Raw genomic sequence first — 13,325 nt, 5'->3', positions numbered from 1 at the left:
CCTAACCAAAGAAGTGAAAGACTTATACTCTGAAAAACTACAAGTCACTCTTAAGAGAAATTGAAGGGGACACTAATAAATGGAAACTCATCCCATGCTCATGGTTAGGAAGAATTAATATCATCAAAATGGCCATCCTGCTCAAAGCAATATACAGATTTGATTCAATCCCTATGAAACTACCAGCAACATTATTTAATGAACTGGAACAAATAATTCAAAAATTCATATGGAAACACCTAAGACCCCGAATAGCCAAAGCAATCCTGAAAAAGAAGAATAAAGTAGGGGGGATCTCACTCCCCAACTTCAAGCTCTACTACAAAGCCATAGTAATCAAGACAATTTGGTACTGGCACAAGAACAGAGCCACAGACCAGTGGAACAGATTAGAGACCCCAGAAATTAACCCAAACATATATGGTCAATTAATATTTGATAAAGGAGCCATGGACATACAATGGCAAAATGACAGTCTCTTCAACAGATGGTGCTGGCAAAACTGGACAGCTACATGTAGGAGAATGAAACTGGACCATTGTCTAACCCCATATACAAAGGTAAACTCAAAATGGATCAAAGACCTGAATGTAAGTCATGAAACCATTAAACTCTTGGAAGAAAACATAGGCAAAAACCTCTTAGACATAAACATGAGATATGTTCTTCTTGAACATATCTCCCCAGGCAAGGAAACAACAGCAAAAATGAGCAAGTGGGACTACATTAAGCTGAAAAGCTTCTGTACAGCGAAAGACACCATCAATAGAACAAAAAGGAACCCTACAGTATGGGAGAATATATTTGAAAATGACAGATCCGTTAAAGGCTTGACGTCCAGAATATATAAAGAGCTCACACGCCTCAACAAACAAAAAACAAATAACCCAATTAAAAAATGGGCAGAGGACCTGAACAGACAGTTCTCCAAAAAAGAAATACAGATGGCCAAGAGACACATGAAAAGATGCTCCACATCGCTAATTATCAGAGAAATGCAAATTAAAACTACAATGAGAAATCGCCTCACACCAGTAAGGATAGGTGCCATCCAAAAGACAAACAACAACAAATGTTGGCGAGGCTGTGGAGAAAGGAGAACCCTCCTACACTGCTGGTGGGAATGTAAATTAGTTCAACCATTGTGGAAAGCAGTATGGAGGTGCATCAAAATGCTCAAAACAGACCTACCATTTGACCCAGAAATTCCACTCCTAGGAATTTACCCTAAGAACGCAGCAATCAAGTTTGAGAAAAACAGATGCACTCCTATGTTTATCGAAGCACTATTTACAATAGCCAAGAATTGGAAGCAACGTAAATGTCCATCGGTAGATGAATGGATAAAGAAGATGTGGTACATATACACAATGGAATACTACTCAGCCATAAGAAGTGGAAAAATCCAACCATTTGCAGCAACGTGGATGGAGCTGGAGAGTATTATGCTCAGTGAAATAAGCCAAGTGGAGAAAGAGAAATACCAAATGATTTCACTCATCTGAGGAGTATAGGAACAAAGGAAAAACTGAAGGAACAAAACAGCAGTGGAATTACAGAATCCAAAAATGGACTAACAGGTACCAAAGGGAAAGGAACTGGGGAGGATGGGTGGGCAGGGAGGGATAAGGGGAGGGAAGAAGAAGGGGGGTATTAAGATTAGCATGCATGGGGGGGAGGGAGAAAGGGGAGGGTGGGCTGTACAACACAGAAAGGACAAGTAGTGACTCTACAACATTTTGCTAAGCTGATGGACAGTAACCGTAGTGTGGTTGTTAGGGGGGACCTGATATAGGGGAGAGCATAGTAAACATAGTATTCTTCATGTAAGTGTAGATTAAAAAAAAAAAAAAGAAAGAAAGAAAGAAAGAAAAGGGGGATTACTCCTTAAAAGGATAAAACTATTGGTAAATCAAAGATCAATGCATGCTTTAAATATCCTTAATGTTGATCACTTAAAGGGTGTCAGATGATCAGCTATGGAGGTACTCTTTTCTGATAATATTCCTTTCTCTTAATTAAAAAAAAAAAAAAAAAAAAAAAGCTGTTACTGTGTGCTGACCGCCAGTGAGTTCTGCACAGTGGTATAGAGGGCATGTCAAAGTGTGGGCAAAGGGTCTGTTTGTTTCTATGCAGAAGATCAAGGCCTAGCTTGGATACCCAGAAAATGAACTAAGATACGATATGAGAAGGAGCCTCCGGCATCATCACTCTCTGGAGGACTTGTGCCCGGGGATGATCATCAAAAAGCCTCCACAGGGATCCGGACGATGCTGCGGTTGTGGCTGCATCCAGACCACCGTCTCCTGGACTTGCCATAGGAATGAGGAGAGAGATGTCTAGGCTGGCATGTGCATACAGTGAGACAACGAATTTGACCAGATCTATACTGTTGGAACTCAACCAGGAGTTGGGAGGGGTGCAAGTTGTAGCACTCCAAAATCTCATGACTATAGACTATCTATGGTTAAAAGAACATATGGGATGTGAACAGATCCCAGAAATGGGCTGCTTTAATTTGTCTGATGGTTCAAGTACAGTTGGACAATATCCATCATATCATAGATAAATTTTCACAAATGCCTAGGGTGCCTAAATAGTTTTCTTGGCTTCACTGGAGATGGATGGTAATTATAGATTTGCTTTGTTTATGTCACCGTATTCCTATTATGTTAATATGTGTGTGCAAATTAGTTAGTAGTTTAAAACCTATACATACTTAAGGTACTATACAAGAAGATATGCCAAAGAAATAATCAATCCTCCCATGTTTCCTTCATATGCTACATCTATAGCTTTTCTTCTTCCTTCCTAATTACAACCCTTAAATAGAATTCGTGCCTCATATCGAATTTACTGAGTATCATAATTCCTCCAGGTGTAAAGATACCTCGAGACAAGTGCTGGGCATAGAAGCCACAGGGCATAAATCTGCAAAGAAGTAAAAAGCTAACCTTTGCAAACAATATGGCTTCTCTCTCACTTACCAACTTTACATTTCCCTGTATGGCCCCGGAAGATGACTGGTTAGCCAGAGACGGGTAAGATTCCTCAGGGGAGGAACAACCTAAGACAGGCACAGTCGCAGGAGGGCCATCAGGTGAGAATTTGGGGATCAACAGAGGTGAGGCTCAGAACCTCACCCCCCCCTGCTTTGAGAGAAATCTTCTGCATCCGTGGATGTCTTGCTGCCCTTGTCTAGCCTGGATTAATACTTAGTCCATAGGCACACACCTGATCATCTGATCATCTACATTTGCCTTCTTACAGCACTAAACTATGTTTTCTACCTTTATCTTGCATCTACCTACCACTTCAGCATTTTATTAAAAATAAAAATAATAATAATAATCATAGGAGAAATGTGGGATCAACATATAAATCAAGTACAAAAATCAAACGAATATTCATTTTTGACCTGATTGTTTATAGGTCATAATGCATGATCAAAACCAAAAGTTTCTGTGATGACTGCCCTTGTACTGTTCACCATGTAAGAATTTATTCACTATGTAAGAATTCGTTCACCATGTAAGAACTTGTTCGTTATGCTTCAGAAGATTGGAGACTGACGAGAATTAGGCTTGAGATGGATTAATGATTGTACATTGAGCGTTGACCCCCCTATACTGAATTTTATTGTTGTTAACAACCATTTGATCAATAAATATGAGAGATGCCCTCTGAAAAAAAAAATCACAGTAATGGTTTTATTTTTAGAGTATTAGTCAATGTCTACAAGTTACTTCCCTCCTCTTTGGTAATTTGGCCATAGTCTCCTTCAGTATTCAGTTGTACTTGCCTAACATACGTACTATTACTTTATTCTTCAAATTGCAAATTGCAGACTATGCTCTTATTCCATTCCTCTCCAGTGAAATGAGTAGCTATTTCTATTGCTGAAGAGCATTTGTTGAAGAGTTATAAATATAATCTCAGCTTAAATTTCCAAACTGTGGTGAATATTTCAATAAAAGCAAAAACCTCACATATTCTCAGAAAAGGTAGGATAATCTCCTCCCCCCAATACTAGAAACATTTCTGTAAATAAACACATCTTTTATAATGTCAAGCAATTGCTTTGGCAAAAAAATGGTGCTACACCATAAAAAGTTAAATTCAGTTCACAGAAATCTGTTAAGCCTTGACAGGTTTTCTTCCAAAAACAAAGATCTGTCACTATAGGGTTCTCAGATTCTAGCAACCTTTCACACAAGATACTATCTCTAATCTCACTGAAAGTAAACATGACTACTTTCTACCATGAATAAAAATAGATATATTTATATTTTATTCCTATATGCCAAGAGAAGTATTCTGTGTTAGTCACTGGTTTAAATAGGTAATTTGTGAGAAAAAGGAATCCCTACTATAATATAGGAGACAGACTGCCCTTAAATGGGAACAGTGCTATAAGGAGGCTTACACAGCCAAGATTCCTTACAGAGTAAGAGACCTGCCTTCTATGAAATACATTGCTGCACAGGCTTCTAACACCATGATCTCTTTTTTTTTTTCTAACTTTTCAGAAGGCTACTCAATATCTAGAGATCCTATGAAGCAGAAGTCATGGTGATTTCTGAAATGTTAAAAAAATTAGGGTCCAACAGGGTTCTTCTATGACCAAATGTTGTGCTGGATCCATTGCAGCAAATTTCCTGTGTGTTTTAAGTCTTCAGTAGTGAACGAATCGTCGTCAGCAGCCCCTCCTTTCCCCACCATCCTGTCTAATCCAATCTCCCACATGCTGGAGAAAGAAATATCTTTCTTTTCCATCAGCAGAATGATGAATACTCCAATCCAGTGAATATTACCCTTCAGCTTAACTGTTTTAAAAATATATTTGTTGTGTTATGTAGGCACAGGATCTGAGAAAAACAGACAGTAGTGCAGCATACTAAACCTACCCTGATTTAGGAGTTCTAAAACCTGCTTTGTCATACAGCACTGATCCATCCATTTCTCTCTCTGGGCCTTAGTTTTTTCATTTATATAATTACATAGTTGAACAAGATAATTTGCCAGCTATTAACAGATTATCTTGATTCTAAAGCAGGGTACTTGTTGACTAGAATCATTCAGTATTTTCTCTTTGGTTTCCTATAAACTAAGAAGGTTGATATATGCCAAAGCCCCATTTACCGCAAAACAGATTACTTATAAATATTAGCAATTTAGTATCAAAAAACCACTGAATATACCTTCTACTAATATTCTATTTACACGTGAGGTAATCTTATTTTGATTTTTCCTGCTATGAAAGTGTTAAGATGTTTACTGAACAAAAATGCCTCCCAGTGACAACATAGTTTTTGTTATCTGTTTTCTTTTCTAAATACTAATTTTAAATATACTAGAGGAAATGGTGAAATAGATTGATTCTGTATTGATATGGTAGTTGTCGCCTTCATTCATGTCTCCTTTATTTCCATCTAAGTATCTTTTTTCTGGTTTATATAAACTCACAGCTGTCTCAGACAGTACTTAAGAAGAAAACACATCCTCACCCTTCATGAGTCTGGATTCATACACCCCACTCGCTTCTTTTCACATAGCTGTCCAAAGAATTACTGCTATTGATACAACCATGCTTTGGAACATTATTTTTCTCACCATCATTAGTATTTAGTAAGGATCACCAGATTGCTTTTTATTTAGACAAATTGGAAAAAGTTCAAATCTGAATAAAGCATAGTATTCTATAAATAGACATTGCAGATAGTAACACAATGGGTGTCAAAATGTGGACAATGCAAACTAGGTGTTTAGAATCAGCAATACAGAAAATAAAAGACTAGAATGCTATTTTAAAATTTAACAATTGAGTTACACTTTTTAAATACTGAATACAAAGCAATACCCATGAGAGGCAGGGTAATTTAGTAAACAATAATTAAATTGGTGTGTGAAGGATGGGAAAACTATGCCTGAAACAATGAAACAGAAGTGTTGGTCTGGCCAATTAATAATATGTACAGCTATCAATAAATGTACATACCAGCAGTTTTCAGCATAGGTTATACATATTGCAGAGAAAAACTATCTGAAGCATTTGAATTGAATACGCAATATTATGTTTTAGGAAATGGAAAGATCACTTATTCAAAGACATAAAGTAAAACCCCAGTGATGACTAGATCTATGAGGCTATGTAGTCAGAAAATTGCCTTATCAGATTAGTGTTAGATATACACAGCAACCCTTCAAATACATGCACACATAAGCACATTCAAATATACAAACACCTGTTCGTAGAAGGAGTTAACAGTACGAGAAAAAGCTTAACTCAGAGCTTGAGTTACAATAAATTTAACTTAAAGGATGTTTTTAGATTCAATAACTGACTTATTTTTAAAACTTTATTTTTATAAAGTTAATAGGACACATTAGAAAAGATTTGAATTTATATTGACTTTTATGGTAAAATGTGACTCATTAATAATGCTTTCATAAAAATATTTTATGCAAAAATTGTATCAGTGCTTTGGGCCTTGAGAATGCAATTCTCTTCACTCTGGCAGTTTCTCCCTGAGCACTCACAGATGACAACTTCATTATGCCCCATCTGATTCTTAACAAAGAGGATCAAATTATAAATAGTCTTACATTGATAATTCTAGTACTTTTCTTAAAGCTACATTTGTTAAAGTGAATTGAATTAAATAAACATGCATGTCAGATATATAATAGAATTTTTAAAATATATTTATTACTTGTATTGCTCTCCATACAACTTGGCCATCACACAAAATGAGCAGTGCAAATAGATTGAAAAATGTTCCCAGTTCATTGAGAACATCAGCAAAAATAATATCCACTACTCATTATTTTCACAGGTTGTTAATATTAACCAGAACTTACCCTGTTTCATATTACCTTCTTGCTCTAATTGATTTCCTTGATTTCAACTTATATCCTGTCAACTTCTTAATTATATTTTCATGCTAACTTCTTTCTGGAGCTCTTGAAAGTATTGTTGATTCTTTACTTAATGTCTCCACCCAGATCACTCCAGCCACTATAGGCAGATATATCCAACACTGAACTTCTTTTTTTCCATCAATCATGTATGTTCATTTTTTGTATTTCCCATTTCACTATTAATATCATTGTCTACTTATTTTACTGTATCTGTTTGTAGTCTTGGCTCTCACGGGACTTCAAATTTTTGAACGGAAGCCTATTTCATCTCTCTGCTTTATCCTTTTATCTTGTAGAGTTAAAAGCACAGAATCTGGAACCAGATTGCCAAGGCTCAAATCTCAGCCATGTATTTTAATAGTGATGCATTTTTGGACAAATTGCTTAGCCTTTGTGTTAGTTTGCCACTCTTGAAAATGGAAATGCTATTTCCATCAAATAGGGAAGTATTCAGGATGAACTAACACATGTGAAATAAATAAAAAGTATGTAGTAATTGTTAATTACAAATTATTATTACATTTAGTATTATTATTTCATCTTGGTGCCTCCCATATTGACTAAACTATATATACTGAATGACTTAGTCAATTAATGCAGGCATACAAGAAATAATTTACAATATTCCTAAAATGTCCATAATACATAACTGCAAACACGTTTGAAAGGAAAGAAATGTGTTAACTCAAGTGTAAAATCATTAAATTACCAATTGTTTATAAGTATTTTATGATACAGATGTTCTCTGGTATAAAACACTAATTGGTGAAATCCTAAAGGTTTCGAGCATGTATTTTGAGGTTACTGAATAAACCGTACAATGTCATTTAGAATATGAATTAAGTAAAAATTTTAGCTTGGCATACAATTTTCCCAAACATGTTTATTGTTTACATCAAATAGTTTCTCATGATACATTTTGCAAAACATTGATATGACAAGACAGCAAGTCCTTGAAAAATAAGCTCTTGGGTCAATAGTTTTGAGAGATAATGTGTTAAAGACGTAAACAAATTTCTTCACTGCAATACTTCTCAGAACTTTAATATAGTGATTTGCATTATGAAGACCTAGAAAGGGATCTGTATGGAACAGAGGTTTTCCTAAATTTATTTAGGCTTTATTGTGAGCAATTACTTACAAAATTTAAACTGACTTCGTTCCTTCCCTCCCTCCCTTCTTCCCTCCCCTCCCTCCCCATCCTTTTATATAATTAACTAATTAATTTATTGGTTTGAATTTAACCTGAATAGTGAGTCAATTCTTCATATGGGGGACAAAACAGATGGGAACATAATTCTTGTAATGATGTTGGACTGCTTGTCACTTTTTATTTTGCTCATATTCTTTCTTGGATTTTGTACACCCAGTCAGTGACAGAGTTTTGGTTTAGGAAAGGATAAGGAAATGAAAAGTTACAGAAAGAATGGGAAATTTCCTAAGGGCTTTGTCTTTCTCCTTTCTTGGCCTATTACAGGTGAGATTGTGTCTAACAGGGTTGCCAAAATATTTTTTGTGGGATTAGTTGAGAGAAGGTCCTTTAGAGAACTTGGAGTGAAAAGAGTAAAATAACTCATTTTTCTCAATAACTAAGTATCATTTATATCTACTTTAAGGACTCAAAACTTAACTGCATGTTTATTCAAGTATATCTCATAGAAATTCAGGAATTAAACTCATCTGCCTTATGTAATTAAAATTCTTAGGGGCACTTACAATATAATTGAATTATAAGGTGCCCTGTGAGCTTTTGAGGGAGAAAACTATAAAACTAAATGGCTCTCTGGCTGACTGCAAAGTGAATGAAGCCTCAATAATTCATTAACAGATGATTTCAAGATCCTTAAAACATGAATAAACAGACTTCTTAGGAATTTTTGTATTTTTTAATCAAAGTAAAACATGTGTTTAACTTCTTTTCTTTACAAAAAACAATGACTTTCTAAATGAAAGCTCAATATTTGCAGCTTTTTAAAATTATTTTTCCACTCAAGGTTGAGATTAACTTATTTTCTATTTTTATTTAATTCCTTCATTCATATTTATGTGTATTTCTCCAGGAAATTTTTAATAACATAAAAAGAGAAAACATAAACTAATGTTTATTATGCCACAGGTGTGTGTGAACACACATGCATGTAATTGATAAATGCAATTTTTTCTGCAAGTGTATTACTAACCAAAAGATGAAAGAAGGTAGAAAGAGGGAAAAACAGAAAGAGGGAGAGAACATAGTAAAACACACAGGACAGAGAGCTTAACTGTGGCCATTTTGAACCTTACTTGTTCCTCTTTCATACATTCATTTGTTCATTTTATAGAAAGTAGAAGCTGACAGGACAAGATTTCCCCTGATTATTAGTAAGTGTGGTGCTGTATTCCGAAGAGGAGGAGAAAAATACCACAGTTGTTTGCTCTGTGCATTCCCTCTATCTTTATCACCAGAACCATTCCTTTAATTAACGTATTACTTCACGGTAACATGATACATTCACTGTAGATACTTGAGCCTTAAAATATACCAGCAAGAAAGATTGATTTCAGACATCTAAAGGAGTGTAAGGAAAAAACAGCACATTTTGGGAAGCAGAATTAATAAAGTTATGTTAGTTCTTTTAGATTATTAGGTCAAAGACAAATCACCTTACTTAAATATTTCGATTTCTATTCTCCTCTTTCCCATTTCTCATATCTCAACTAGATTAACCAACCAACTGCAACCACTAAAGCAGTACATCAAGGTTTCATATAATAGCACATTGGTGCTCTGTTTTGTTTCTTTGAGAATCTGGTTAATATTGCTTTCAAACAGGTTCTAATAGTAAGAATGGGGTTTACACATGGGCAGTTAGATTCAACATTTTCAATGTCAGTGACAATAGTGACTTGCTGCAGAAGTCTCCATAGATGTTTTATTCTCATGTGGCACATGCTTATTTTCATTCTAATTGTTTTCATCTTAATTCCCTATTATGTTAGTCCTTGCAGTTTTATTTACTCCAAAGCATCATGGACCTGACTGTGCTAAATACATAAACAACATGCTGTAACAGGGAAACAGTACTCAAAGAATTTCCAATGTAGCAAGTACCTTTAAAGAGATTTTACAAAGGAAATGGTAATCCTTAAACTCAGGATATAAAATGAGATCTTGTCATAATTATTAAATTTGTCATAGGAAGTTCTATTTTTTTTAATTAACAATCTATGAAAACTGCAATGTAAGTGGAATTATATGGCATTTAAAAATTGCACATCTTTTTTCTGGTCTTAAAGTAGCTCAATTGTTTAAAAAGGGCAATTCCTTTTAAAACTGATTTTTCTCAGTTAAGTTTCTTTTTGGGTCATTGTGAATGGAGGTTATTTTAATTGTATCTAAGACATATGCTACGTATCATCTTATTAAATCATCTCCTGATAAAAACTAGTTTGGCAGTAGAATCATAACCTTGATTATAATCCGATATTCTTAATTTCAATACAGTTCAATTTATTAAAATTTATTTTTTGCTTATTCCATTTTCTATCCTGTTTAAAACATTCCTGACTACAAAATCTAAAAGACATTTTCCTCAGTATTTTATTATTTTGATTTTCACATCTATAAACAATTTTGAAATGACTTAATATAAAGTATAAAGAGTTAGGCTGTGATTTTTCCAATAGATAGCCAATAGAAAGAGTACTATTTATTGAGAATGATATGCTTTGTCCCAATGTAATATAATGTGATTTTGGTCATAAATCAATGTTCATTAAGTGTGGGATTATTTATTGATTCTTTTCTGTTTCCTTATTTGTCTATTACACCTTCTTAATTATTAGGGCTCTATAAGGCTTCATATTTGGTAAAGTCAGTATTCCTTTTACAAATGTCTTTATTATTCTCATCACTTTGCATCTCCTAAGTTTTTCAATTCTTTATTGAAGTAAAGTACACATAACCGTACAGCCCAATAACTTTTCTCAAATAAAAAACACACACCTCTAATCATCACACAATAACAAGTATAAAAATAGCCCCAGCACCTCAGAACTCCCTGCTTTGCTGCTGTCCATTCATTATACTGTCTTCCCCAGGATAACCATTAGTCTGACTTCTAACAGTGTTATTTAGATTTGTGCACATTTTTCCTTTTTATAAATGTAACTATTCAGTATTCTTTTAACTCTAGCTTCAATTGCAAAGCACTGAATTTGTGAAATTCATTCAAAGAGTTGGAGGCAGCTATCATTTACATTGCAGTACTGTGTTCAAAATATACCAAAATGCATTAGCCCTCTTGTTGCTGATGGGTGTATGGGTATTTTCTAGTTTTCTAATGTAAATGGTAGCTTTAGAAATATTTCAGTACAGGTATTTTCCATGACTTATGTACCCATTTTTGTTCTATAGCTAACAGGACTGCTCAGATATAATATATCCTATTGCTTTACTTATTCATTGTTATATGACAAATCATTGCAAAGCTTAAGTTTTAAACAAAACCATTTTATTTTTTCATGATTCTGAAGTCTGAACTAGACACAGCTAGGCAGTTTTGCTGCTAGCATTGCTTCCTCATGTAACTGTATCTAATGAATTGGTTGGGGCTGGGTTAGCTGGAATAGTGGGGCAGCACACCAACTATTTCTATGTTGCTAAAGACCATCTTTCCATGAACCACTTAATGTGGTCTCTCTAGAACAACCAATGAATTTCTTACATTTAAAATTCCTAGTAATGTAAAACTTAGGAGTTTCCAGACTGCTTTTAAACTTAGGTACAGAAATAGTACCACATCGCTTTTACCACATTTTATTGTCAAATTTCATGGTTCAGGCCAAATGGAAGAAAATGAGGCTTCATTAAGAGCATGAATACTGAGAGATGGGATTCATTAGAGGCCATCAATGTAACAGACTACCATATCTACCTCAATTGTTTTTATGAACACTTCTGTAATTTTCCATTTTTATATTGTGCTTTTTAGGTATTGTAATTGAGATTACGCTGGATTTATGAAGGAAGCTAGAAAGTATTCTCTCTTTCCTATTACCTGAAATAGGTAATGCAATAATGTTTTTTCTTTCTGAGTTTTCTTTGTGGTAAGATTTTAAATGAGATTCAATTTGTAGGTTGTCAGTTTTTGCAAAGCCATAGTTTAAAAAATTATGCTCTTTTAATAAATATTATATTTATGCATCCATTTTTATCTTTTCTTCTGATGTTTATTAACATCTTTTCATTTCTGATATTGATAATCTTTTATAATTCTTACTAAGATTTTATTAGTTCAGTCTTTTCAAAGAACCAACTTATCTATTTTTTTCTCTTATGATTCTCCTATGTTCATTGACTTTGGCTCTCTCTTTAGTAATTGTTTCTACTTTCCTTGAAGTTGATTTGATGTCATTTCATTAACTTCTCGATATGGAAATTTAGTTGACTGATTTTAAGTGTCTCCTCTTTTCTAACAGATGCATTTCAAAATTATGTATTTTACTGTAATCTGATTGGATTTAGGCTCATACTTTTTGTTTAACTTCATTATCATTCAATTCACGGAATCTCTAAATTTCATTTTGATAATTATTAGTGTGGTATTGTTTAACTGCCTTTATTTGGATTTTCTAATTATTGTTCTGCTTACTGATTTCTAGCTAAATTATACTGCAGTCACAGATAATAAGTCATATAATAAATTATTTCAGGTATTTAAGGGCTTCCAAGGCTATTTTTTTTAATTTCCCAGAGTATGGTTTATTTAAAACTATCTTTGGTAAATGTTTTAAATATATTTGAAAAACTGAATTCTCCCAGTTTTGAGAGTACATTCTATACATGCTCATTAAACAAGTTTGTTCTTTTCTTTAAAACCCTTCCTGTTTGCCTGTTTCCTTAGTGACTAATGAGAGATGTATGTTAGAGTTCTTCACCATCTTGGTGATTTCTCTATTTTTCCTTTGCTATTTTTGAATTTTGCTTTCTGTATTTTGAAGACATTATTGGCTGTGTACATTAAGTAGGATATATTCCTGAGAGCTGGACCCCTTTCTCATTCCGAAATGCCCCTCGTATCTCCAAAAGAGTTTCCTGCCTTGGAGTTTCTTTTTCTGATATTATTAGTTTCATCACCTTTGTTTCTGTGGTTATATTGTGATTATTTTCTCTTCCTTTTTAGTTTCAAGCTATCTGTACACTAATTTTTATGAAGTCTGAATATCTGAGTTCTTTATTGGATCGTGAGGAAATGCAGCCTCAAATATTCAGCTCATTTTTCTTTCTAGACTTATCTCTTCTAAAGATTGACTACAAATTTCTTTGCTATCTTGCTAGCTTTCTAGTACCTTCAAGTAAATATTAAAGAAAACAATTTGTATAGACCTTCTGGTTATTCCCATGGGGGAGTGTTTACAAATTA

Source organism: Manis javanica, chromosome 1, assembly GCF_040802235.1.
Source record: "Manis javanica isolate MJ-LG chromosome 1, MJ_LKY, whole genome shotgun sequence".
Taxonomy (NCBI): Eukaryota; Metazoa; Chordata; class Mammalia; order Pholidota; family Manidae; genus Manis; species Manis javanica.
Note: the sequence above shows the minus strand (reverse complement) of the source record.